Consider the following 24,598-nt stretch of genomic DNA (forward strand, 5'->3'; position numbering starts at 1 on the left):
CACTATTTACATGCAAGTACTTTCTTAATTATTCTGTCAAATATCCTAATTTTGGATCACATTTGAATGCATTAATTGCCAACAGTTACACAAGAGTAGAAGTTACAAATGCTCAACACATTTGTGTGAACTTTCTCTGTTAGTGTTTAGAATAAATGGGTTAATGTCTTGATTAACATAGTGGAGAGATGAATTTGCGTAACATTGTCAACAATAATTTCTACCCTGTGGAGTCTGATTGTTTCTTTTACCAGGAAAAACACTAAGACTTGCATTTGTATAGCGCCTTTCACAACCTCAGGACATCCCAAAGTGCTTTACAGCCATTGCTGTAATGATAAGACCTTATTCTGCACAAGCAGGTCAGCTGTGACCTGTATATGCACACACTGCCCCGGTTGGATTCAATAGATGTTTTTCATACAGTAGAAGGAATTAAGCTTTTTTAGTTTTATATTGAAAATGAACTACATTTGGTGGGATATGTGACTGCACTTTCGGACAGGATACCTGAAGAAGGGATGATAAGAGAAATAGGTCTAAAAATCAGCTGGGAAGAGAGACATAGGCAGCTGAAGGAGAAGAGCAAATAATCAACTAAACTCAGTTATCAGTTATGTTCCTTCCTGTGGTTTCTAATTGAGGCTTATGAGTAACTTTAATAACATTAGTTTTCAATATCATAAGGATTCGGCTACATTTATTGTAATTTATGTCCTGGAAAGACATTATGTTTTTTTAACGACTTAATTTTACAAGCATCTCGTGGTAGTGTCGAACAAAGTAAAGTACAATGCACACAGGTGCAGTAAATTTGTGTGATGCACACAACAAATCAACGTCATGGACTGTTCACACCTGCTTAGTATAGATTATGTCCTGGATTGTCCAGAACAATCAAGTGTCCCTGGATACAGCACATAGGGTTGACATATTGAGTTATCTTGCATTATAGTTGTGTTCTGCACAGCTATACTGGTCTTCGCGAGTGTCATTGACTGCTGCTGGGAACAGGCGAGACTGAGATAAGCAGTAATAAATCAAACCCTGATGCCTAGTAGGTAGTGACAAGCTCTTCATTGAGGTGATCAAACCAAGCACAAATTAAACCAATTACAAAGCTCAAGCCATATTTCTAAGAACAAACAAAATGGCCCCGTTCCCTTTGGAGTAGAGATGCTCGACCTGCTCGGATGTTTCCTCCTCCTTTGTAGCTTCTTCCTCTCCTACCGACCTCTTACAATCACCTGTATTAATGCTGGTCTTCTCACCCAAGCCCAATCCTTGCTCCTGGAGCCTCTTAATGTGATATAATGGGGCAGCTGGATGATTTTATACTGGAGGCAGACAAGGCTTATCAGCCATGAACTAATCATCAGCAGGCTAATTTCTTTAAGAGACAGGTATTGTTCAGAGCTACAGTGGTAAAGATAAGGCTGGTCAATCAGGAGAAGCTTATCCCAACAAAGCATTGTAGCAGTTTGGATTTGCAAGGCTGATCATAAGCCTTGTAAAAGGCCCCACAGATTCTGGGTTTTTGCATGTGATGCGCATGCGTGGAAACCTGGAACTTGTGATCTGTTAGACTTTGCCTGGACAGATAATACAAACCGACTCAAAAGTCATTTCTGCTGGTGCAGAGTCAGGCTATTTTCCCAACTACTGCCCAGCAAATGCCCACAAAACCATTACACCTGGTAAAAGCAGGCATAAGGCTTGCTTTCACCAGCATAAGGGTTAATATAAATGTGAAATTAAACATTTTAAAATAAAAAAAATTATCCACAAACATTTAAAATTAGTTTAAGTAAATGTTGATCCGGATTAAAATGTTTAAAATTATTACACTTGGGTGTTTTATCCAATGTCCTTGTGAAGTTTCTGATAATATACCGTCAAACATTGAAATTTTTATTTTCAACACTTTGCGTTCTTGGACAGATTTGTGTGCATCTTTGGAAGTGGCTTAGTGAGTTGTAGTGAATGGTGAGAATGGTGATGAATATGAAAGGAATGGCTTGGGAATTGTAGGGTTGCTTTATGGTGTTGGTGTGGGGCGGTGCTAACCTGACACATCATGTGGCAGCCGGGATGTACAGTGTCAAGTGAAGTATATCTGGCCAGGGCAGCCTAGTTTTACAAAGAGGGCCTCAGACAGGCATAAGGCCCTCTATATGCAATGGGCCTATTGCCTGTTTCAGGTGCAGGCCCTGGATGCCTCTTTCTCTACCTTCGCAAATATGGCGGGTGGTGCCGAATGAGCGCGCACGCCCCGCCCACCATATTGGATGCTTAGACCGCCCATTTTTGCGTAATGAATAATTTAATTCTCGGCATAACTCAATGCCCATCTTATGCAGCTACACAACAACATGGCACGACTTATGTACAGGCCTATTTTTGCGCCTGTACGTAAGTCATGACATTTTGTGTAGCTACATAAGAGAGGCATTGAGTTATGCTTGGAATTACATTATTCATTAAGCATAGCTTACATGTGCTGCATCAGCTTCTATTATGTGGTTGATGGGTTGGGGCATCAATCAACACCAGGATCATGAGCTATCACTTAGGCAGAGTGGACCCTGCAGCATATCTACTGTGCTACCCAAGTGGACTACATCAAGTATCTTCATCTGCCTTGAACTGAAATGATGCTTGCTGGCCATTTTCAAGATTGTCCATTTTCAAATGTAGAACCTTTTATTTTTCCCAACATGAGGAAATGTTTTATTCTCAATTTGTCCTGTGGATTTTGATCTTTCCTCCCCCTGAGGTATGCCACTTTGATCTATTCCTGCGCTGACTCCGCTCCTTGTGTCTTTTTAAAGACAACAGTATTTTGTTTTAGTGTAGCATTCCTGGGAGCCTTTGTAGTATTTAGTACTTTCCTGAGGTGTAAATATTTCCATTTTGAATGAATCGGTTAGGCAGTGTAGAAAATGTATGCGTCCTTTGCAAAATAAAATCTGATACTGGTTACATTATTAAATGGGATGGCCAGTGCTGATGTGAATTATGCCATTTATATGAAATTCAAGTTGACTTTAACAAGATTTTACCAGTTATTGTAGACCTTAACCATAGTGTTATGGAGGCAGGACTAATACAGTGTTCTGCTTATTAATGTGAGTCTGAACACCAGAATCTGAATCACAAATCATTAGAGTATTTCCATGCCCATCCCATTTATGCACCATCATACAGCGGGAATGGGGAGATGAGATTGGGCTTTTTCACTGTTACCACCCATTGGGACCAATCTCAAATCTTAAGTTCTTGAATAATGTTTCCAAAGTGAGCCACATAAGCACATATAGATGTAACCTTTTTTTGACATTACAATATTGTTAGCGTTGCCCACAGGAGCTGGAGCGAGCCAAAGGGATCCACCCGTGGAGGGGTCCTCCATCCTTCAAATTCTGTGCAGGCGACGAGGGGCCGTTACAGGCATAGTTTGGCCCAGTGCCTTAGATCACTATATTTGTCCTCCAGGGAGACATTTTGTCCAACAAGGATTATCAATAAGCTGTAAAAACAAGACGTACGTTGCTCAAGTACAAAAGCTGCTCTGGTCTTTGGAGATTATGTGGTAAAAAGGAAAAATAATGCAGCAAAGTAGGGCTGCCCACAATAAATTGTCCTGTTGCCTTTGAGAATTAGCTTTGACTTCTGGGCAAAAGGATTTTTTCTTCCCAGTCTGCTACCTTAGCCACAAAGACATTGCACTTGTGGGATAACTACAGCTGAGGTGATCTGACACTGATGTGGCTTCAAAGACTATTTCAATTGTAAATGGATAAACTGATGTGATTCTGGACTGTCAGTTCTACAATCCTTAAGTGTCTTGTCATGCCCTCCCTCAACACTTTTGACGTATATGATGGGGATGATAGCATGTTCCCACACAGGCTTTAACTTTAGAGTCAATTCCATTTGAAGACAATTGCAATAAACGTTAAGCATAGCAACTGAGTGGGCAACTCTCTGAGGCTTTAGGCTGCAACAGATCTCTCTCCACAGTGACTTTGCTTGCCTAACTGGGATTTATCAGCTAACCGCTCTGTCAGTCCAGTAAAGCCTTGCATTTCTCTTTGGCCACTTAACATAAAACTCATGTTTCTTCCATTTGTCTTGTTGAGATATTGTGGACATATTGTGAGTTCATGTTCTGACAGCTAGACAGAGGCTATTTCAGACTGATTTTCAAAACTGCAGTCTATTATTGAACTGCAGTTGTATTTCATCAATATAGTCATTTCTGAATCTAACATTCATATTATAGCTGTCAGTGAAACCTATAATAAGACAATTATGTAATCATTTGTGAAGATAGTCTAGTCAACAAGAAAGAAAGCTCTTTGACCAGATGCTTTACAACATTTCAACATGGTCTTGTTTGGTAACAAAAGTCTTGCAAGGTTTTGTTTGTGTCAGTTTCCATTACAACGTTCTAACCTGTGCTGTTACATCTTCCTCATCCAGTGGGTGGGCAATTACCTGTGCAGGAGAAATCTTGTCAGTTATTGGCATATAATGTCTTTTATGAACATATTTTGAGCTACTCGAGTGCAGTTATCTTCAGAAAAATTCAATTACAATATTGATTAAGTGCAGTGGGATAATTCTTACTGGTATCAAAACAGAAAATGCTGGAAATACTCGGCAGGTCAGATGGCATCTGTGGAGAGAGAAACAGAGTTAATGTGTTAGGTCAATGACCCATCGTTAGAACTCTTACTGGTATTCCTTTTATTTTTCAGTTTTCCATTCTTTCTTTCTCTGGAGCCTGTTTGGTGTCTCCATGTCACTCAACCAGTCTCTGCCCAAGGGTATCAGCAGGTGACTACTCCCAGACCTCCATCACTGCTCCTCTTTTGCTATCCACTTGGAGATGCATGGTAACGGTGCGCGCTGCACACTTTTGTAATGAGTAAGCATTTTGATTCCACTCAGCACCACCTCCTGATGACACAAGAGGGTTCAGCAAACTGCTGATAGGAGACTCATGACGACAAACCCTGTCCAATTACACTGGCACAGGACTATGCTTCCCCTCCAGGACTGTTGTGATTTGAGCTATTCCCTCACAACACTCGAAGAAAAGAGCCAGCTCTCCATGACAAGCCCACACTTCCTATGAATCTCCTTCTCTTAGGCCGTCCCCCGGATGACTTGCTTCCACACTAAAATGAGTTCTAAGGTGACTGATGAGTCCTCTGCGGGATCTACAGACTCTGTCGTATGTGGTGGCTGGAGGGACGCTTGGTTTGTCGTGCGCTCCTTCCGCTGTTTGTACTTGGCTTTCGCGACGAAGAAATGAATAGAAATTTGACTGCAACACGTGAAGTGAATGAAGTAGCATACAACAGTAATAACATTGGGATACACACCAGAAGGAGAACAGGTTTCCTACTGTACCCTCCTGATCTCTGCAGTAAATGGGAAAAGCACCATGCTGACAGACCATGTGTCCCAGATTACACCGTTCAATTTGTGTTCATTAAGAGCAAGCAATATCCACAGAATTAAATACATTCAGCAGATAAAGTCATACAGTTCATAATTCTCAGCGGTAAGCTAAACAGTGCTCTGAGACCAAATTAAGGAAGTCTTTTCAACTCTAGAAAGCAGCCCTGCTGCTCAAATGTACAGCAGGCTTCCGGCTGCAGAACCGCAAATCAAGACCGAACAAAGGCACAATGGGAGGAAATGCTCGCATTCCATGCTAATTAGCAGTGATATTTATGTCTGTGGATTCCAAAAAGTGTTGATACAGTGTGCACCTACCCCTACACGCAAAGAGGATTTCTTCTTATCTGATTAATTATCTGATTAAACAACCTGACACCATGACTCTGTTCTCAGCTGGTGGTCTCAAGATCGAGACAGCTTTCACTTTAACAGTAGGCAATTTTGGAAAATCAAGTGCTTTTCCCAAGAGGTAATTTTCCGACACTTCACGGTCCTGGAAAAGACCCTCACCCACCAGAAGCACCTGTTGGAAATTCAAGCACAGGCAATTTTCTCACTGCAGGCAGATAATAATGGTTGCTGAGCCACGGGAGTGAGGATGAGAGAGGTGATCGAAGGTTAGATGGAAAAGGTGGGTTTTGAGAACGTATTTAAAGGATGACAGAGAAGTAGAGAGGCAGAGGGATTTAAGCACGAAGTTTAAGAGCATCATTATAGGCAGTCCCTCGGAATCGAAGAGGATGCTTCCACTCTTAAAGTAAGTTCTTAGGTGGCTGAACAGTCCAAAACGAGAACCACAGACTCGGTCACAGGTGGGACAGATGGTTGTTGAGGGAAAGGGTGGGTGGGACTAGTTTGCCGCATGCTCTTTCAGCTGCCTGCACGTTTTCTACATGCTCTCGGTGATGAGACTTGAGGTGCTCAGCGCCCTCCCGAATGCACTTCCTCCACTTAGGGCGGTCTTTGGCCAGGGACTCCCAGGTGTCAGTGGGGATGTTGAACTTTATCAGGGAGGTTTTGAGGGTGTCCTTGTAATGTTACCTCTGCTCACCTTTGGCTTGTTTGCTGTGAAGGAGTTCCGAGTAGAGCGCTTGATTTGGGAGTCTTGTGTCAGGCAAGCGAACAATGTATCCCGCCCAACGATGCTGATCAAGTGTGGTCAGTGCTTCAATGCTGGGGATGTTGGCCTGGCCGAGGACGCTGATGTTGGTGCGTCTGTCCTCCCAGGGGATTTGTAGGATCTTGCGGAGACATCGTTGGTGGTATCTCTCCAGTGACTTGAAGTGTCTGCTGTACATGGTCCGTGTCTCTGAGCCAAACAGGAGGGTGGGTATTACTACATGAGCTTTGTGGCAGTTTTGAGGGTCTGGTCTTCAAACACTCTTTTTCTCAGGTGGCCGAAGGCTGCACTGCGCACTGGAGGCGATGTTGAATCTCGTTGTCAATGCCTGCGCTTGTTGATAGGAGGCTCCCGAGGGATGGGAAATGGTCCATGGCCATGCCGTGGACCTTGATGACTGGGGGGCAGTGCTGTGCGGCGAGGACAGGCTGATGGAGGACCTTTGTTTTACGGATGTTTAGCGTAAAGCCCATGCTTTCGTACGCCTCAGTAAATACGTCGACTATGTCCTGGAATTCAGCCTCTGTATGTGCGCAGACACAGGCGTCATCCGCATACTGTAGCTCAATGACAGAAGTTGGGGTGGTCTTGGACCTGGCCTGGAGACGGCGAAGGTTGAACAAGTTCCCACTGGTTCTGTAGTTTAGTTCCACTCCAGCGGGGAGCTTGTTGACTGTGAGGTGGAGCATAGCAGCAAGAAAGATTGAGAAGAGGGTTGGGGCGATGATGCAGCCTGGTCTGGATGAGGATTGGGTCTGTAATGGACCCGTTGGTAAGGATCACGGCCTGCATGTCGTCATGGAGCCAGGAGAGGATGGTGCCGAACTTTTGGGGGCATCTGAAGTGGAGGAGGATGCTCCATAGACCCTCGCGATTGACAGTGTCAAAGGCCTTTGTAAGGTCAAAGAAGGCCATGTATAAGAGATGGTGTTGTTCCCTGCATTTTTGCTGCAGCTGTCACGCTGCAAAAATCATGTTCGTTGTGCCCCGTAGGGGACGAAATCCGCACTTCGACTCCGGGAGAATCTCCTCGGCCATAGGGAGAAGACGGTTGAGGAGGATTCTAGCGACGACTTTCCCAGTGGCTGATAGTAGGGAGATTCCTCTGTAGTTGCCGCAGTCGGACTTATCCCCTTTTTTAAAGATGGTCACGATCACTGCACCTCCGAAATCTCCCGGCGTGCTCTCCTCCCTCCAGATGAGCGCGATGAGGTCATGTATTCGCGCCAACAGTGCCTCTCCGCCATACTTCAATGTCTCAGCAGGGATTCCATCCGCTCCCGTAGCCTTGTTGTTTTTAAGTTGGCTTTTCCTACCTCATGCAGTGTTGGGGTTTTGCCGAGGTGGTGGCAGGTAGCATGCTGCGGGATGGAATCGAGAACACTTGGGTCAAAGGCAGAGTCTCGATTGAGGAGATCTTTGAAGTGCTCCTTCCTGCGGGCCCTGAGTGTTTCCCCGTTCTTGGCCAGCAATGGGATGGGGCCTTGGGTGTTTGGACTGTAGGTGGCCTTGACTGTAGTGAAGAATCCTCGCGATGGGGTCTTGGGTGTTTGGACTGTCGGTGGCCTTGACTGCAGTGAAGAATCCTCGCATATCATGGCTGTCGGCCAGCTGCTGTATCTCCTGTGCTTTCTCCATCCACCACGTTCTTTAAGTCGCAGATTTTTTGTTGCACCTCAGCCTTGAGCCATATGTAACATTGCTTTGTTGCTCCCGAGTTGGTTTGTTGTTTAAGGCTCAGAAATGCCCTGCGCTTGCGATCTATTAGCTCTTGGATCCCCTGATCATTCTCATCGAACCAGTCCTGATGTTTCCTGGTTGAATGACCGAGTGTCTCTTCGCAGGTGCTGGTTATGGAGGCCTGGAGGGCAGACCAAGCGCTGTGGGCATCTGCATCTCCGGGTCATCAATGCACGCTAGGTTATCTGTGAGGCGCTGACTGTATAGGCTCTCTTAGCTGGGTCCTTGAATGTCCCGGCATTCACTTTATTGTGGCACTGTTTCTGCTGCCCCCTCCGCTTTGGGGTTATGTTGATATCAATGATGGATTGGATTAGGCGGTGGTCCGTCCAGCAGTCGTCGGCTCCTGTCATGGAGCGGGTGATGCGCACATCCTTGCGATCCCTGGCTCGGACGATAACATAGTAGAGCAGGTGCCAGTGTTTGGAGCGAGGGTGTTGTCACGATGCCTTGTATTTGGCCCTCTGGCAGAACAAGGTGTAGGTGATGAGAAGTTCATGTTCTAGACAATTTGTCAGAAGTAGGGTACCGCTGGAGTTGGCTGTCCCTATCCCCTCTCTGCCAATCACGCCTCCCCAGAGGGCTGTGTCCTTGCCGACCCTGGCGTTGAAGTCACCGAGGAGGATCAGTTTGTCATCCACGGGGATGCAGGATAAGGATTTTTCGAGGCTGGAGTAAAAACCCTCTTTGGTCTCAACTGTTGCAGCGAGTGTTGGGGCATACGCACTGATAAGTGTGGCACATTGATTCTGGGATAGGGTGAGTCAAAGAGTCATGAGGCATTCAGTAACCCCGCAGTGGAGTCTTTGAGGCGGTCGACCAGCACAAAGTTTAAGAAAGTAGGGATGAAGTGAATGAAAGCTCTTTCACTGATGGTGCAGTGAATGGAGGTGTGCTGCACAGGAGGCCAGAGTATCAAGGGATGTGGAAGAGGATATATGGCTTGAGGAGTTTGCAGGGGTAAGACCATGGTGTGACGTCATGGAGGCATTTTAAAAATGAAATGGGATTTAAACTGGATGTGTTGAGTGCCAAGAGCAAGAACTGCAACTCAGTAAGCACGCCACCCCACCCTCTCCCTGGGCGAAAACAATTTCCCGGGAGACGCTAACAAGAGGCCCAAAACAGGGCAATTTCGGCCCGTTGATCGATATTGCTAGAATTGGCCTGGGTTAACACACAAGGAGGTAGATCTTATGCGAGAGTGCAAAACAGGTCTGCAGCCCGTTTGACATCTCTCTTAATGCCTATTTCCATTGAAGTCATAATGGCTTTTGGACATTGTCGTATTTTGCTTAGATTTACTGCCTAGCCTGCACATTCTGTTTACATGAGACCTACGTCAGTGCTCTCACTCAGGCCAACCTCCCGAGCATCGAAGCACTGACCACATTCGAGTAGCTCCATTGGGTGGGCCACATTGCTCGCATGCCTGACACGAGACTCCCAAAGCAAGCACTCTCCTTGGAACTCCTACACGGCAAGCGATCCCCAGGTGGGCAGAGGAAACGTTTCAAGGACACCCTGAAAGCCTCCTTGATAAAGTACAACATCTCCACCGACACTGGGAATCCCTGGCCCAACCTAAGTGGAGGAAGAGCATCCGGGAGGGCGTTGAGCACCTCGAGTCTCGTTGCCGAGAGCATGCAGAAGCCAAACGCAGGCAGCGGAAGGAGCGTGTGGCAAACCAGACTCCTCACCCACCCTTTCCTTCAACGACTGTCTGTCCCACCTGTAACAGAAACTGTAATTCCCATATTGGACTGTTCAGTCACCTGAGAACTCACTTTTAGAGTGAAAGCAAGTCTTGCTCGATTTCGAGGGACTGCCTATGATGATGATGATGGGGGATTTTTTAAACTGAGCCGCACGTGGGGATGCTAACTGGATTGAGTGTAACCCTGGTTTTATACCCCGTTTGATTTTGCTCTCCATTGAAACCAGTGTTCCACCCGATCCGATGGGTTTCCCACCCAGCGAGTTTGATTAAAATGACCCCCGTTGTTATCAGGCCTCAGAATGGGGGGGTCAGCTGGTTGGATGGGAAGCAAGAGGGTGGTCTTAGACTTCAGGTTGTGGGGCTGGGTGCATCATTCCTTTTGTGGAGGGCAGAGGAGAAAACCTGTTGGAGTGAAGTTTATGGGTAAGCGTATAAATTGTTTTTTGGTGGGTATGCTATGCAATACATTTTGCTCTATTTTGTTTTAGGGTGTGTCATGAGGAAGTGATATAGCAGCTGTTGCTTGTTTTTTTTGCATGATGTGATTGGAAGAAAATAATCCATTAGAAATCTGAGAAACACACAAAGCTAATCATCGAATCATACAGTGTAGAAGGAGGCCATTCTGTCCATTGCGATTGTGCCGGCTCTTTGAAGAGAGCTACCTAATTCTTCCCACTCCCCTGTTCTTCCCCCATAGCCCTGCAAATTCTTCCTTTACAAGTATACATTCCCATTTGAAAGTTACTATTGAATCTGTTTCCAGCTTCTCCCAGTTTTTCCACATAGCTGAAGCCCCCCATTCCTGGTATCATTCAAGTAAATCTCCACTGCATCCTCTCCAAGCCTTTGGCATCCCAATAAATGGGAAATAAGGAAATGGTCATGATATAGACGACAGACACAAGGGTCATGATATAGACAACAGGCACAAGGGTCATGATATAGACGACAGGCACAAGGGTCATGATATAGACGACAGGCTCGACGGGGTAGTCCTGGCCTTGCACCTCGATGCACTGGAATTCCTGAGTACATCAAATAAATAAAAATTGAAAAGGGAGAATCATAGGCCCATAGGGAGCCTGCCTGATTTTCCATCCATTAACTTAAGTGAGCAGAAAATTGGACGAGCTTCCTGTCGGGAAGATTCTCCCTGCTGATTTATTCCTCTATTCCCTGTGCTCAGGCAATCCAATATGCCCAGGCACAGGAACTGGAAAATCAACCCAAGAAATTATTATTGTCAAGATAAATGCGATAATTCCACCAATATGTGCTGAACGACCTCTTAAGCTGCAATAATTCTGCTCTAGATCACTACAAAAGGAATGTTAATTTTCATTTCATTAAATTTTTTGGTTTATTCCCTTATCTGTGTGATTTTAAAGATTATTTTTTATTGTGATCTTTCCATTCACAATACTAGTTATTATGCAACAGTGCAGCTCTCTTGTGTGACTGACTGCCCAGACTTGGCCAGTGGTGAACAAACATATCACAGACATTGTAAAGAGATCCTGACACTCACTCTGTGAATTGCCTTTGCACCAATGATCTGGAATTTGGGCTTTGCAGATGTTACAAAAGCATTTATTGCAAGTGTTTCAATTATTACACTTAATAATATACATCATGTCCAATAACATAGGACTGCACATACTGTGCAGAAGTAATCAACTGAACAGCAACACAGCTGAAACACCCCTGCTGTTCCACTCCCCTCTTGAATACAAAGCAAAGCCTCCATTATACCCACGTTCCAGTCTGGAGCCGACCAACTCTTGTTGTTATTTCCCATAACTGACAATTGATTGCATGAAATCAATGAATTTCCCAAATCTTCACAGATCGCTTTCCTAAAAACTGAAATGGAATGGTAAAGGTCATTTTTCTGGTGTTTGAAATGGTGAGACTTTGTGCAGGTAAACTATGCTGATGAAATTTGTTGTGAACTTTCATGGGTTGAGCAGTTCTTCGGTGATTTGAGCCCTGTTGTGCCTTAGGCCATCAAGTGTACCAGGCACAAACCTTTTCTGTGCTTGAATGAAAGCTGGAGCCACAGCCCCAGGGGTTTATTCAGCATATTGGAGATGTCTGCATGCTGAATACATTTGGGAGCCTCTATTATCTATCATGATCATGCCAAGTATTACGTGTGGAGAGTAAGTTTGCAGACAGCTATTGTATGATTGGCAAAATACTGTAGATGCTGGAAATCTGAAACAAGACTAAATGCTGGAAATGCACAGCAGATATACAGAGAGAAAAGACAAGTTAATGGCCCTGAAATTGCAGTGTCTGCAGCGGCATACTCTCAGAGTACACCATCATATTCCCTTCAAAAGGGTCCACAACTTCTGGGTTTCCACATGCGCTTGGGCATGCACGAATTCCAGAGCTTGCAATCTGTCAAGGTATGCCTTGATAGATCATCCAAATCGCATGCAAAATTCAGTATTGCTGGCTCAGAGTAGGGCTATTTTCCCAACAACTGCCCAGCAATTTCCCATGCAACTCTTCTGGTTGGTAAAAGCAGGCGTAGGGCCTGCTTGCATTCGCGTAAGGTTATATATAAGGCTTAAATAAAACATTAAAAAATGATGCTCATACACTTTAGATGAGTTTATGCTTATTTTGGCCCGGATTAAGATGTTTAAAATTATATATCAAAAAAAAAATTTTTTTTATTGAGGTTGGTTCAATACAAGAACTTCTGAATAAAATTCCACTTCTGTACATTGTAGAATTATTTGAGGATTCCTATGCATTTCATTAGGGAATGCTCTTCGTAAATTATTCTCCTTTTGTCATTGGAGGACCGGGGCCCATGTGATCCCAGGGATCCGTGGACCTTTACGATGCCGTCCGCCTGAAGTCCTCAGACTGCAACTCTTCGCAGCCTGGGTGTCAGGAGGTACTTTCGGAATTGTTTTGTGGGTCGGAGGCATGATCCGGAGGTACACCTCCGACCGCAATTTCTCGGTAAATGCTTCAGGTGCAGACCTTACTTTTGGGACTGTTTTTGCTGTGTGATTAGTCTCTGTATTGATGTCAAAAACTCAGACAGCTTTCAGGTATCTGAAGAAGTCATTCTGGTTTAGATTATTAACCAGTGGCAACATACACATCAGAGGGTGTCATTGTAATGTGATGATTAGCTGATAGTGAGTTATAATACGTCTGCATATGATATGTCCACATGTATACTAATTGTCTTCCCTTGGCATTACTGACAGACAACATTAAAAACAAATTCTTGCTCACCAGTACCTGGAGTTTCCTCTGTGGGCGCAAACCTAAAAATGGGCCCAATGTCACTACCATTTTGCCGATGTGAGGTTAGGCCCAAGTATCATCCCATAGAATATGCCCAAATTTAAAATGGATGTAAATGGCTGGAAATCAGTGTAAACAACCGAGGCCCAATTAAAGCACAGAACCATATCTTTCTTCTTGCAGTCTGAAAATGTAAGTTTCAACTCACTTAGCCATCATTCATGCACATCAGGCACAGCATGTTTAAGAATCTGCATTTGGGGAAGCTTTTCAATTTTCTTAATGTGATTTATACTTAAGTCATAAAAATGCATTCAACAACAACTTATTTATATGGTGCCATTAACATAGTAAAATGTCCCAAGGTGCTTCACAGGAACGTTACCAAACAAAATGTTGTCACCAAGGAGATACCAGGGCAGATGACCAAAATTGGTCAAAGAAGTAGGTTTTAAGAAGCATCTTAAAGGAGGAAAAAGCGGTAGAGAGGCGGAGGGTATTTCAGAGCTGAAAGCCTTGGCAGCTGAAGGCACAGCTGCCAATGGGTGAAGCGATTAAAATCAAGAAACAGAAAATACAGAGCAGGTCTCGGTGAGAAAAGTAAAAAAAAAAATGCTCAAACAAATTGCAATAAAACAGCAAAAAAATGACTCTTTCCTGCGGTGCCTGGAAATCTGGTTGTAATGCGTAGAGACTCTCTGAACAAGCACTATACTCGCATTTGAGAGTTGGGGGGTACAGCTAGTTTTGTGGGTGGAGGGTTTGACGAACGAGGAGGATTGGTTGTATTGTAGTTTCATAGGGCCCAACTTTGCCCAACCCCTTTTTTCAGCGCACTTACCTTAAGTGCGCCGACTTTGTGCGCTGGAAAGGGCGCCGGAAAAAAGGGGCCCCATCCTGGCTGCTCTTCGGAGTCCCCGGAGTCCTGGCGTGGCATGGGGGGGGGGGGGGGGGCGGAGCAACAGGCCAGCGCCAAAAAAAGTGCCGGTACCTGCACGCATGCGCAGCGAAGTCTGTGCGCATTCTCCTGCCCTCCCAGCGTGTCCTGCGGGCTGTGAGCAGGACCCAATGCCCGCAGCCCCTATCCCCGGCTGAGGGGATGTCCCGATCTTCACCGCAGCCTATCCCCGGCCGAGTGGCTTCCCGCACCAGCCGGCCAGCCCGCTGAGTTCCCGGGCGAGGTAGGACTTCGGTTTTATTTTTTATTTATTGGTTGTGCTTGAGAGTTTTGATTGGGTGGGGGGGTGGGGGGGAGAGGAGAGTTTTGAGGGAATGGGGGGAGAGGAAGAGTGTATTGGGGGTGGGAGGAGGAGAGTTTTGGGTGGGGAGAGAAAGAGTGTTTTGTATACCAGCATCTCTGTCTCTGGCTACCCACCCCTGTGACATCGCGGCCAGCAGCTCGCATTTCTCCGGTAGGATTTACTTCGTTTTTATTAGCATTTTAATTGTTTGAGCTTTTCCTTGCAATGTTTGGTGCTTGGTTGTTGAGGTCCTCTCCAGTTCCCTTCCCTTCCCTATCCCTGCCCCAATGTCTGCCAAATGTGCGCTGCTTTTTCTTCACTGCCCGCAAGGTTTTTCAGAGCTGGCCACATACGTTGACCTAAGTCGATTTGGAGTAAGTTTTTGCTGGCCAAAGTGGCATAAATGGCCAAAAGTGGCGTAAGTGTTAGGGAACGTCCCCTCTTGGACAAAAAAACTGACCTAAAAAAAATCGTATCTAACTGACTTACTCTGGAGCAAATGTTTTGGGGAAAATGGCATTTTTTAAACTTACGCCAGAAAAAACAACTTACTCCAAAAAAATTTATGCAAATCATGGTCAAAGTTGGACCCATAGTCTCAGCAGTTCTCTAGCATCTCACCTCGGGGGGGTCATTCGTCAAGTGATTCTTAACGGGCTATTTAATCGTGGGCTCATCTCAGCCAGCAGTAACAGCTGCGATTTCCCCGACTTCAGTGCGTCCATTGTGACTGGCGGGTCCCAATCTCGCTGCCGGCTCCAGCCAGCTCTGTGAAATGATTTTCCCATGATTGGGCTTGTTCAGCCCGCCCAGCGTGGTTCCCAACCAACTGAAGGAAGCAGGACTGATGACATCACTCGATGACACGACATCAGCCCGTTTCCTTAAAGGAACCACAGGCAAATTAGTTTTTTGACAGTTGTGCTGTCAGTGTTCTGCAGCATTGAGCTGCTGCAGAACACTGACCAGCACTGCACAGAGTTGCATGGCTTCATCCAGGCTCTCCCATGACTCTCCATATGTTTATGGAGGGAGTCACAGCATGCAGGGAGGTTCTCTTCCCTTCCACTGGGCGGAAGAGACCTCCCCAGGGGACCAGCACAGCCTAGTTGCACATTGCACAGGGGGACAGAAGCAGGGATGTCGTCAGAAGGACCTGGCTGCAGTGGCACAAACCTTTCAATGATCTCAGTAGATCACAAAACATTACAGCAAAGACACACTCACCTTCATACTGCTGTGTCACTCATCACATCCCCATCACTCTGCCTTCTCTACTCTACCCCTGCACATCCTTACTCACATCAACTTACCTTGCACCTCCACCCATCCCTCTCTATCTATATTATCGTTTCCCCATTTCACTAGCCACCCCTCACACTCACCTTCATCCTCGTCCAATCATAGCAACTAACAACACACAAGGTTAGGCACGTGGGTGTTTTAGACAATGTTCATGTGAAGTTTCTGTAAATGTGCTGTCAAACATTGAAATCTTTTATTTTCAACGCTTTTTGTTCTTGGACAGATCTGTGTGCACCTTTGGAAGTGGCTTAGCTAGTTGCTGTGAATGGTGAGACATAACGGAACCCCCTGTAATGGTAATGAGTGTGATGGCTTGGGTATTGTGGGGATGTTTTATGGTCTTGGTGTGGGGTGGTACTAACCTGGTGTATCATGTGACAGCCTGGGTGTACTGTGTCAAGTGAAGTAAATCTGGCCATGGTGAGACCATCCCGGGCAGCAATATGATCGGGTGCTGATGCCCTGTGTCCTGTGCAGCATCAGGTGATTGTGGAGAAGGTTGGTGCTGATCATGGTAGGATTCTGAGGACCAAGATGAAATGGTTTCAAGGGCACCGATGCTGATGTAATAGATGGCAGGTGAGCTTGAGATGACAGAAGCGATCTGTCAATGGTGAGAGAGGTTGTTCCAATGATGTGACCCTAGATTGAGTGTTTGCTCCAAACATTTGCAACCTGAAAAACATAGAAACGTAGATAATAGGTGCAGAAGCAGGCCATTCGGCCCTTCGAGCCTGCATTACCATTCAATATGATCATGGCTGATCATGCAACTTCAGTACCCCAGTCAATGTCCCTTCCAAATGCAGTAAGCAACAGCTTTTGATCTTGGAAAGTGAACAACTGTGAGATGGGAGCTTTTATTGCACATTTCCAGCTGTCAAGGAAAGAAATTAATTCATGGTGATACAACTCCCAATCTCCTTACCTGACATGACCTGCGAGCAATGTAGACCCCGTGGGCAACCTGATAAAATGGCACGGTGAGCTCAAAATGTTGGTCCCTTAGAGGATGAGACCAGGGAATTAGTAATGGGGATGGCAGAAACTCTGAACAAATATTTTGTATCAGTCTTTACCATAGAGGACACGAACTATCTCCCAGCAGTGGATAGTCGAAGGAATTGAATGTAATATTTCCAAGTTTGCAGATGACAATAAGCTGGGTGGCAGTGTGAGCTGTGAGGAGGATGCTAAGAGGCTGCAGGGTGACCGGTTAGGTGAGTGGGAAAATGCATGGCAGATATAGTATAATGTGGATAAGTGTGAGGTTATCCACTTTGGTGGCAAAAACAGGAAGTCAGATTAGTAAAAAGGGAGGTGCAATGAGACCTGGGTGTCATGGTGCATCAGTCATTGAAAGTTGGCATGCAGGTGCAGCAGGCAGTTAAGAAAGCAAATGGCATGTTGGCCTTCAAAGGGAGAGGATTTGAGTATAGGAGCAGGGAGGTCTTGCTGCAGTTGTACAGGGACTTGGTGAGACCACACCTTGAGTATTGTGTGCAGTATTTGTCTCCTAATCTGAGGAAGGACATTTTTGCTATTGAGGGAGTGCAGCGAAATTTCACCAGACTGATTCCTGGGATAGCAGGATTGACATATGAAGAAAGATTGGATCGACTCGGCTTAAATTCACTGGAATTTAGAAGAATGAGAAGGGATCTCATAGAAACATATAAAATTCTGACCAGATTGGACAGGTTAGATGCAGGAAGAATGCTCCCGATGTTGGGGAAGTCCAGAACCAGAGGTCACAGTCTAAGGATAAGGGGTAAGCCATATAGGACCGAGATGAGGAGAAACTTTTTCACCCAGAGAATTGTGAACCGATGGAATTCTCTACCACAGAAAGTTGTTGATGCCAGTTCGTTAGATATATTCAAAAGGGAGTTAGATGTGGCCCTTACGGCTAAAGGGATTAGGGGGTATGGAGAGAAGGCAGGAGTGGGGTGCTGAAGTTGCATGATCAACCATGATCATATTGAATGGTGGTGCAGGCTCGAAGGGTCGAATGGCCTGATCCTGCCCCTATTTTCTATGTTTCTATGCTTCTATGTCAAGGGGCTTTAGGGGGGGAGGAACTTAACACAATCACTAAGGAGCTGGTACTCAGTAAGATAATGGGACTAAAGGCAGATAAATCTTCTGGACCTGATGGCTTTCATCCTAGGATCTTAAGAGAAGTAGCGGCAGGGATAGTGGATGCACTGGTTGTAATTGGCCAAACTTCCCTGGATTCTGGGGAGGTCCCAGCCGATTGGAAAACTCCAAATGTAACGCCCCTATTTAAAAAAGGAGGCAGACAAAAATCAGGAAACTATAGACCAGTTAGCCCAACATCTGTGGTTGGGAAGATGTTGGAGTCCATTATTAAAGAAGCAGTAGCAGGACATTTGGAAAAGCAAAATTCGGTCAGGCAGAGTCAGCATGGATTTATGAAGGGAAAGACATGTTTGGAAAGTGTGAGGTCATGCACTTTGGCAGGAAAAAATCAAAGAGCAAGTTATTATTTAAATGGAGAAAGATTGCAAAGTGCTGCAGTACAGCGGGACCAGGGAGTACTTGTGCATGAAATACAAAAGGTTAGTATGCAGGTACAGCAAGTGATCAGGAAGACCAATGGAATCTTGGCCTTTATTGCAAAGGGGATGGAGTATAAAAGCAGGGAAGTCTTGCTAGTTATACGGGGTATTGGTGAGGTCACTCCTGGAATACTGCGTGCAGTTTTGGTTTCCGTATTTACGAAAGGATATATGTACTTTGGAGGCAGTTCAGAGAAGGTTCACTAGGTTGATTCCGGAGATGAGGGGGTTGACTTATGAGGAAAGGTTGAGTAGGTTGGGCCTCTACTCATTGGAATTCAGAAGATTGAGAGGTGATCTTATCGAAATATATAAGATTATGAGGGGGCTTGACAAGGTGGATGCAGATAAAATGTTTCCACTGATGGGGGAGACTAGAACTAGGGGGCATAATCTTAGAATAAGGGGCTGCCCATTTAAAAATGAGATGAGCAGAAATTTCCTTTCTCAGAGGGTTGTGGATGTGTGGAATTCACTGCCTCAGAGAGCTGTGGAAGCTGGAACATTGAATAAATTTAAGACAGAGATAGATAATTTCTTAACCAATAAGCGAATAAGGGGTTATGGGGAGCGGGCAGGAAAGTGGACCTGAGTCCATGATCGGATCAGCCAAGATTGTATTAAATAGTGGAGCAGGCTCGAGGGGCTATATGGCCTACTCCTGCTCCTACTTATGTTCTTATGTTCTTAAAATACTGTTTAATGGGCTGGTAACAATGTCATAATGACTCAAGTTGGCCTTCATAGCGAGGGGATTTGAGTACAAGGGCAGGGAGGTGTTGCTACAATTATACAGGGCCTTGGTGAGGCCACACCTGGAGTATTGTGTACAGTTTTGGTCTCCTAACCTGAGGAAGGACATTCTTGCTATTGAGGGATTGCAGCGAAGGTTCACCAGACTGATTCTCGGGATAGCGGGACTGACCTATCAAGAAAGACTGGATCAACTGGGCTTGTATTCACTGGAGTTCAGAAGAATGAGAGGGGACCTCATAGAAACGTTTAAAATTCTGACGGGGTTAGACAGGTTAGATGCAGGAAGAATGTTCCCAATGTTGGGGAAGTCCAGAACCAGGGGACACAGTCTAAGGATAAGGGGGAAGCCATTTAGGACCGAGATGAGGAGGAATTTCTTCACCCAGAGAGTGGTGAACCTGTGGAATTCTCTACCACAGAAAGTTGTTGAGGCCAATTCACTAAATATATTCAAAAAGGAGTTAGATGAAGTCCTTACTACTAGGGGAATCAAAGGGTATGGTGAGAAAGCAGGAATGGGGTACTGAAGTTGCATGTTCAGCCATGAACTCATTGAATGGCGGTGCAGGCTAGAAGGGCCGAATGGCCTACTCCTGCACCTATTTTCTATGTTTCTATGTTTCTAAGTTGCTTCCCCCGCTGCTGTGTGTCGGGTCTGCTCAACGTTGACAGACCCGACATCTGGGAAAGTAGCATGGGGCGGGTTGACAGTGGGGTCCCGACCCACCACCGCTGAGCCTCTGAAAAATCTCAGCAAACATGTTATACAGAATATGAGACTATTGGTAATGAAAAAGGTCTGGTATGACAAGTCCAGTATGTTGGGATCAATCTGTATGCCATTCTGTGCACTTGATTAGGACTAGTCTGCAAGGAGTGTTGAGATCCTACACAGGCATCATGCCAGCAGCATTATTATGCAGCGAGAGTACCATTGTAAAACATGAGGCTGTATCGGATTGTTTGAAGGGCTAAGGACCGCAGCAAAGATTGTAGGGAAACTCAGTAAATCAGGAGGTAATCAGATGCTGCTAAGCTTAGAGTTTAAAAACCTGTAGGAGGAAGTAAAGATTGACAGAGATAACGGCCTAGACATTATAGAGAGCTCGAAGAGGGAGTGGCGGTGTGGCAGAGCGGGATTTCCAACCGCTGTTTAGGCCACGTCTGGAGCCTGGCCCAAATCCCGATGATGGGGACATTTGAAAAATCAGACAACCCACACTTGTAGACTTACAACAGAGGCATCTGCCCTGAGGTGCCGCTGGATTTTTGGAGGGGTACCTGGATGGTGGAAGAATGCAATGGAAGGAGATCCCTGGTGCAGGGCCTTGGTGAGACCACACCTGGAGTAATGTGCACAGTTTTGGTCTCCTTATCTAAGGAAGGATATACTTTCCTTGCAACGAAGTTTCACTAGATTAATTCCTGGGCTGAGAGGGCTGTCTTATGATGAGAGATTGGGCCTATACTCTCTGCAGTTTAGAAGAATGAGAGGTGATCTCATTGAAACATACAAGATTCTGAAGGGGATTGACAGGGTAGATGCTGAGAGGTTGTTTCTCCTGGCTGGAGGGTCGAGAACTAGGGGGCATAGTCTCAGGATAAGGGGAAGGCCCATTTAAGACAGCGATGAGGAGGAATTTCTTCACTCAGAGGGTTGTGAATCTTTGGAATTCTCTGCCTCAGAGGGCTGTGGATTCTGAGTCCCTGAATATATTCAAGGCCGAGATAGATAGATTTTTGGAGTCTAAGGTAATTAAGGGATATGGAGACGGGGCGGGAAAGGAGTTGAGGTCGATGATCAGCCATGATCTTATTGAATGGCGGAGCAGGCTCGAGGAGCCGTATGGCCTGCTCCTGCTCACATTTCTTATGTTCTTATCCCGGGAGCACCCCCAGAGAGGTAGGCAGAAGATGTGCCTGTCCCCCAACCCCATGTCAGAATTTCCAGGGGAAGATTGACAGGATGGAAACCCAACATATCTGGGTTCCACCTCAAATTTCAATCCTCTCGCTACCACCATAACTGCACCTGAATTCTGCGTCCCCTTCCTCCCTCCCCCTTGGTGCCAGAATGTCTAGATGTCCTGGACGCTGTTTTGAGTCAGTGAGTGTTCATTTCACAGCCACTTACATTTACCTCAAGCCTTTAATGTAGCTGGATTGTGACAGCTCATGTTTGAGCAGGGACAAGAGGATGTATTGGGGAGGTGGATTATAGCGCTGCCAAAGAGATGGGATTCAAAGAGGCTTTTGAAGATGAAAATTGTGGTAGCAAGTAAGAGGAGTTTAGGAAGGCGGTTTCAGAATTTCTGTAGGCCACTGCTACTAGCAGTAGAGGGGAGGGAGGGAGGAATGTACAGATGCGTGAAGGGGAATATCAGTTTCATCTAGGGTAATGTAGGTTGCAGTGAATTATGAAGGAACAATCCTTGCAGGGGTTCAGAAAATATAAAAACTTAGAAATCATTGTTGATGTTATCATCAAGCAAATGCTTAACTTGTTTGTTTGACATTCCATTTTCTGCTGATTTCGGCGAGGTGTTCATTCCTTAAACGTAATTGGGTTATCACCTGCATTAAAATAGCATGAATGCACTAAGCTAATATTCCAATCAGTAAATGTCAGGCCAACCCGTGCGGGCAAAGATATGTCGTATCCTTTAAACACCATTTGAGATGATGAGGTCTATTTGTTTTCCAATGTTAGTTTTTTTTTTCTCCATTAACAACATGTATCCTGACGGGCAGGACATTCCTGCAATTAAATCACAGGTCGTGGTGCTGCATCATGAGCTGATAACTGAAGTGAAATCAGCTGTTTCAAGGGAATAGCACCATATATATATTGTGTATTAATACGTTTAGAGTGCTGGGTTTCCATTGTTTTGCACTCTCAGTTTCACTTAATTATCATATTGGTGATATAAACAGAGAGCTTAGTCAGGCCTGATATCTTTACGCTCCATGAAATGATGAAATGATTTATTCTGAATTCTAAAAGTATTTGATCTCCCCTGGCATTACACTGGCTTATGTCTGTGTAAAATTACAATATGTTTTGAATTTAGTGCATTTGTGAACTCACTAAAAATAAACAGCTTAAGGACTGTGTTAGGATAATGCTCAAAGACATTTTACAGAAATTTGGCAGTAGACTCCCAGCACACAAATACACAGTCAAAATGTTTCTTCAAAGACAGCACAAGTAAGATTTTATTTTCTATTTTGCATATTTTAATCATCACAGGAAAGTATTTTTTCATATAATAGGAATTTTACCAGTATGATTTGATATCTTATCCCACTAAAAGTGGTCGCATTGAAACAGGATTTTAGTCATTTGCCTTTCCAGGCAATTGAAAAAGCCTTCATTGAATTGGAAAGTGTCTCAAAATACGGGAAGTTGGATAGTTGTGGCACCAGTGACTGGTTTGAGAAATCCCATTTGTTATCCCTGTGGAATCAAAGTCTAAAGCTAAAACAGTTTAAATCACATCAAACACATCTAGGTGATTGAGTGAGACTGTCAAAAAGAAACATTGCACTTCATAAAAGGGCACTCAAGCCTGTTTGAAATTTAGTTTTCTTATTGTAACACAAGCAAATAAGTTACTTTCCTTCTTGTATAAGAGCATCTCTCCTGCCAGTTTATAACAGGATATTTGAGTCTTAGCTGCAGTTTTATGGCCCAAGGGTAAACAATGTTATAATCAAGGACCCTTCTGTTAGTCATATTGTGCGATGGAACTTGAAGTTGATTGTCAAGTACCTAGTTATGCAAACACACACACTATTTTCCCATTAGAGCAGCTAAGCTTTCAGAATTTCTCTTGCATATGGTGCTTAAGCAGCGGGAGAGGTGGGGTAGTGGTAATGTAGCTATGGGGAAGGATGGTGTTGCTATGGGGAGGGGAAGGGGCAGGGTGCTGTTGCTATGGGGAGGGGTGGTGTTGCTATGGGGAGGGGAGGGGAGGGATGATATTGTTCACTATTTTATGTCCAGTGATGACAAATCTTTCTGGCAGTTGGTGTTGGCAGTGTAGAATGGGTGTACTGGCATTTCCTGGGATGACGGCGTGTTGGTACTAATGGGGCAGAGGATTGTGGGAGGGAGGACACCAGCCCCTAGCAGAACACTGTGCTGATGGGGTGGTCTGCACCCTTGGTATTAACCTTCATTTGTCTTTCACCAGACTCCTGGGTCGCTGGAGCATGCTCCACTTTGCTAGTTTTTCATATGTCCCATTCCACTGACCTTTCCCCTGTTCGCTGTTCACAGACTCTCTGTGTCGTGTATGTAGGCACCTTTAGTAATGACTCCACGAGGCAGGGTATGGTGCTTAAACTCTGCAGACCTGCAGTCTTTTATTCCAGCTCCTGAGTGACAAACAACAAGCTGTGAGTTCCCTTTTATACTGGATTTCCTGCCGTGTGCAGGCAATCCCTGGGTCTCCAGCAACAGCACCTTCTACTGTACCAGTAAGGTGTGCACAGTACAAGGGTACATTCGATGTTGCATACAGTGTTACAGACATCACCCAGTAAACAGGCATGCATACACAACAGTGTATGTGTTCTTCACTTCTTTGATTTCTCTCGCTAAGCCTCCTCGTAGGCATATCAAATCTCCCCTTCAACCATTTTCTGATCTGCACATTAGCACTTTACAACTCAAAAATGTATTTTTCTGTGTGCGGTCATTGTGTATGTTTTAATCCCTCTGGTTCTGTTCCTTCTTAAATGCTGTTCATCTGCAATATCTTTCAGTTTTTAGGAAGGGTTTATACATGAAACATCAAAGGACTTATGTTTTCTCGACAGATATTGCCTGACCTCCTGAGTGTCTCCAGTGTTTTCTGTTTTTGTTTCAGCATCTGAAGTATTTTGCTTTTTGTTCTCAGGAACTCGCTTGTTGTCTGATAGCTGATTCCTCTCTCACCTCTCATAAATACTCAAGGATGTTCTTCCACACGACGTGTACTATAGAAGTGCAAGTTGTCATTTCTAGCTTCCAACCTCTCGCTCTCTGTTGTGGTCTTTCTTACGTTTCACTTTTATACATAACTGAAAATATGCCAAAATTACGACCATAGAAAGACACTTTCCCTGCTAGACAATTTACATTTCTGTTTGTTTTTAATGGCCTCTGCTGGAGATCCTCCGGAGAGTAAGAATGAAACCAGGCGAGGGAAATCCCATGGAGCAAAGGCATTGCAGGAGGATAATATGGTCAACCATGTTAAAGGCTACAGAAAGGTCAGAGAGCGAGGAGGGATAATGCACCACAGTCACAGATGCTCTCGTTTATAAACTTGGTTAGGGCTGCTTCATTGTGCTGTGACAGGGATGGAAACCTGATTGGCAAATGGAAACATGA

At 44.9% G+C, this 24,598-nt stretch overlaps 1 protein-coding gene and 1 long non-coding RNA gene across 2 annotated transcripts in view; one reads left to right on the forward strand and one right to left on the reverse strand.

The window, feature by feature from the left end:
• LOC139269241 (transmembrane protein 132D) overlaps positions 1 to 24,598 on the forward strand; it is a 1,017,604-nt gene that overhangs the window by 481,931 nt on the left and 511,075 nt on the right. The gene's annotated exons all lie outside the window — the stretch shown is intronic.
• LOC139268922 (uncharacterized) lies at positions 4,629 to 23,543 on the reverse strand. Its single transcript, XR_011594133.1, has 3 exons — positions 23,477 to 23,543; positions 16,243 to 16,555; positions 4,629 to 4,681 (listed from the first exon to the last, which is right to left on the reverse strand). It is a non-coding gene; the product is annotated as an uncharacterized lncRNA (long non-coding RNA).

This window comes from Pristiophorus japonicus, chromosome 8 (genome assembly GCF_044704955.1).
Source record: "Pristiophorus japonicus isolate sPriJap1 chromosome 8, sPriJap1.hap1, whole genome shotgun sequence".
In the NCBI taxonomy this organism is placed as follows: Eukaryota; Metazoa; Chordata; class Chondrichthyes; family Pristiophoridae; genus Pristiophorus; species Pristiophorus japonicus.